Below are 4,675 nucleotides of genomic sequence, written 5' to 3'. Positions count from 1 at the left end.
AGAGCTAGTAACTACTACCTAAGATAATATTATTTTTATTATAAAGCTAGATTTATTAAAATTATATATATCTTTATTAGTAATACTATACTTTATCTTTATATTATCTACTAGGTTAAACTACGCCTAAATAATTATAGAATTTTCTTACTTTACTCTCTAATAGTTATACTTATAATTAAGCCGCGTTTTAAGCTTAGAATAGCGCGTAATAAAGTTATTTAGCTAGTTCTTACCTATAACCTTTCTACTCTACTCTATAAGTAGTATATTAGCTATATCTTAAATAGTAGTAAGCTAAGAGGTAAATTCTTATATATCTAGGTTAAGTATATAGTTAATTATTATCTACTTTTTATTCTTTATAAGTTTTACTAAATTAGGTATCTTTTTACATTATAGTATTATTCTAGCGCGTTGCGTTTATAATAATAATAAAAGAATATAGTAGATTACTATAGCGTATTACTTATTTTAAATTTAGCTAGTCTAAATAGCTTAAATTATAAGCTATATTCTAGCTTCTTAAAAAGATAACTTAGTATTAGTAGATAGACTTATAGTAGTTAAGATAATTATTAGTAGAGGCTTAGTAAAAGTAACTAGCTTACTTATATAACTAGCTTACTTATAAAGTATATTATATATATTTAACTAACTTTTAAGAAAAATCTAGTTTACTTCTAGTAAGTACTATTATATCTTTATAATAATCTATAAAACTTATAGTATATAGTATTTATAACTTAATAAAGGTTTCTAGAAAACTTCTATAGCGCTAGGTCTTCTAAGTATAGTATAATAAGAGATAGAAGTTAGAAAAACTTTTTCTTAGAGCTTTCTTCTTCTAACTATATATATATAGTTAATCTAGCTATATAAACTTATTATTTTATAAATTATAGTAGGCTTTAACTATATAGAGCTTATTAACTAATAATATAGTAGCTTTAAGTAGTTATTTAAAAGTAAAGTCTTTTTAGTAGTATAGTATAGAAAGATAGAAAGATACTAAAACTATTTTAAAATTATTACTTCTAAATATATAGAAAGCTTATAGTATATATAATCTTATACTATATAACTTTATATAGCTAGATTATTAATATATATATATATAGTTAGAGAAGAAAACTCTAAAAATATTATAAGTAGTACCTAGGCTACTTTAATAGAGCCTAGACTAGGCTAGATTAGCCTAGCGCTATGTTAGCTTAGCCTAGATAGAGCTAGATTAGATTAGCGTAGTGTTAGCTTACTCTACCTACTCTTCTTAGATATAGTTACAATTCTCTATCTAGAGAGAAGAGTAGAGAATTATATTATAGAATACTCTAGAATTAACTACCTTTTACCTATATATTCTACTATTACTCTATTACTACTAGCTTAGTCTAAAGAATTATACGTAGATTCTTCTTTTATAATATAATTCTCTACTCTCTAAAGCCTAGATAGAGATAGTAAATATAAGAGTATTAGCGTCGCAAAATCTAGAGAGCCTAGGCAAGTTCTTAGACTTATATACCTAGAGTTAAAACCTAATATAGAAAATTAAATATAAAGTATAGCTATATCTAGCTATAACTCTCTAGAGTAATAAGCTCTTAGAGAAGGCCTTCTAGAACTAGATTAGAGAGCTAGAGGTAAAGCTTACCTACTAAGCATGCTACTAGACTCTCTAAAACTAGATCTAGTAGCTAGAGACCTAGATTAAATAATATAACTTATACTTCTCTCTACTCTAATTAGTTATCTTATACTCTTAAAATAAGAAATAAGCTAGAGCTTCTATAGTAGCGCTAGCGCTAGCTCTAACGTACTCTAGCTACTCTCTACTATTATAGTAACTTCTAAAGTTAAAGCTCTTACCTAAATATAAAAGAAAAATAAAAGAGAATTATAATAATTAGTAAAGAGAATATAAGAAATTTATTCTTAATTCTAACCTATTTCTAATAGCCTAAGATTAGGTTTAATAGACTATATAATATCTAGATTACACCTCTCTTACGTATTAGAAGTAGGTCTAGTAAGTCTATCTCTAAACTAACGTTACCTAGACCTTTATAAAATAAAAGATACTAGAAATATTAGAGATTAACTAGAAAAGAAAGTAAAATACTTATAGTAGAATTATAAGAGCTAAATAAGGTAAAAGAAGCCTATTAGAGCTTCTCTACTACCTAACTACTTAATAGAAGAAGATTAACTCTTTTATAGCCTTTAATAAATATAATCTAGAGTATATCTAGATATTCTTTAACGCTCTAGACTCTTAAGTCTAATATAGGCTAGACTTAGTTCTAAAGACCTAGATAAGCCTTATTAAGCTTAAGGCTAACGTATACTATTACTAGTAAATAATTAAGAAATAGAGCTAGGTAAAAACTATTAGAAAATACTCTTAAATAGAGAATATGCTAGAAAATAACTTACGTTTCTATAAGTACTCTACTACTCTCTCTACTAAGAATAATAAGAAGAAATAGACTATCTCTAAGCCTAGCTAGCCTAGTAAGAATAACTTTAAGGTAGCTAAGAATAATAAGGCTAAAGTAGAAGGCCTTTATTTTAAATACTACTAGAAGAGCTATATAAAGTAGAATTACTCTATCTTTAAGGTAAGGCTAGTTAAGAAGAAAAAAGCTAAGCTCTAAGGTAGAAGGTCTTCTATCTACTAGATAATATCTTATATACTAGAGACTAAATTATTATAGCTATACTATAAAGAGATACTTATACTCTTAATAGGTCTAGAAGTACCTTAATTATACTAGACTATATAGTTCTAGGTATAGAGACTTCTATTCTCTACTAGACGCTAGTAGATTATAGTATAGAAGCTAACTTTATATTATAATCTCTTACTTAAAAGATAGAGCTATCTATTAAGCTAAAACTAGGTCTAGCCTTCTAAGACTTAAATAAAGAAAAGCTTAAGGTTCTAGGCTATACTACTAGTTAATATTAGGTAGTTAATAGTATAGAATAAATAAGATAGAGTTAAGATAGCTTTATAGTAAACGTAATAGAAGAGTTTAATCTTATACTAGGTATACTATAGCTAAGAACTTAGACCTCTAATCTAAACTTTATTAGGTTAACTCTATAGTTTATATATAAAAAGCTCTATATCTAGATTAACCTAGAGGCTTTATAATAAGTAGCGCGTAGTACGCTCTACTCTAACTCTTATAGTTTTATACTATTTATCTAGAAATAAAACTAGAAAGAGAAGAATAACTCTAAACTAAGACTAGAGTACTTCTCTAAATATTTAGACGTCTTTTTTACTAATAATTTAGCTCTTCTTTCTAAGTATAGCTTCTATAAGCTTATAATAAACCTTATACTAGATAAATAACTACCTTATAGACTTCTCTATAGTCTCTTAGCTAAGAAAGCTAAGGTTCTAAGAGATTACCTTAAAATAAACTTTAAGAGAGAATAGATCTAGAAATCTATATTAGAAGCTAGAGCCTCTATTCTCTTTATTAAGAAAGTAGATAGAACTCTCTAGCTATATATAGACTATTAGAGTCTAAATATAGTTACTTTAAAGAACTACTACTCTCTTCTACTAATCTAGAAAAGTCTAGACTACCTTAGAAAAGCTAAAATCTTCTTAAAATTAGACTTATAGAACGCGTACTACTATATATAGATTTAATAAGGTAATAAATAAAAAACTATATTTTAAATATACTATAGATACTTTAAATATATAATAATACTCTTTAGCCTTACTAATATCTCTATAGTCTTCTAAAGCTATATTAATTTAGTCTTATCTAACTTACTTAATATTTATTATATTATCTATTTAGATAATATTCTTATTTACTTTTATATAGAGAAGAAGTATATTAAATATATTAAACTAGTACTAGAATAACTTTAATAGTACTAGCTCTATATAAAACTATCTAAATATAAATTCTATACCTAACGCGTATTTTATCTAGAATTTATTATATTCTCTAAAAGTATATATATAGAGAAGAACTAGATCTAGACTATTTAAAGCTAGCTAATACTAAAATTAGTCTATATAGTTTAAATCTTTATTAGCTTTATAAATTACTACTAGTAGTTTATTAAAGAGTTCTCTTAAATTACTATCTCTCTTAATCTAGTTACCTAAGGCTTAGGTCTAGCTAAAAAAAGAGTATTAATAAAGAAAAGAGAAATTATAGAATATTAAGCTAAGCTAAAAGGCTAAAGCTATATTTAAGAAACTAAAAGAAAAGTTTATAAAGAGCTCTCTTCTAGTATACTTTAGCCTAGACTAGCCTATTTAAGTAGAGACTAACGCCTCTAGATACGTAATCTTAGATATTCTAAGCTAGACTAGAATTAACCTCTAGAGAAAGAAATAGTAGTATCTAGTTACGTTCTTTTCTAGAAAGATAACCTCTACTAAGTAAAATTATAATACCTATAATAGTAAACTACTTATAATTATAAAGGTCTTTAAGTATTAGAGGTATTATCTAGAAAAAGTACTTTATAAGGTATAGCTTCTTACTAATTACGCTAATCTATAAGAATTTATAACTACTAAGACTCTATCTAGACGCTAGATATAGTAGACTAAATAGCTTATAGCCTTTAACTTTAAGATTACGTATTAACTAGGTAGATTAAACCTAGTAAATAGATCTTCTAGAAG

Source organism: Trematosphaeria pertusa, assembly GCF_010094035.1.
Source record: "Trematosphaeria pertusa strain CBS 122368 unplaced genomic scaffold BU26scaffold_2, whole genome shotgun sequence".
In the NCBI taxonomy this organism is placed as follows: Eukaryota; Fungi; Ascomycota; class Dothideomycetes; order Pleosporales; family Trematosphaeriaceae; genus Trematosphaeria; species Trematosphaeria pertusa.
Note: the sequence above shows the minus strand (reverse complement) of the source record.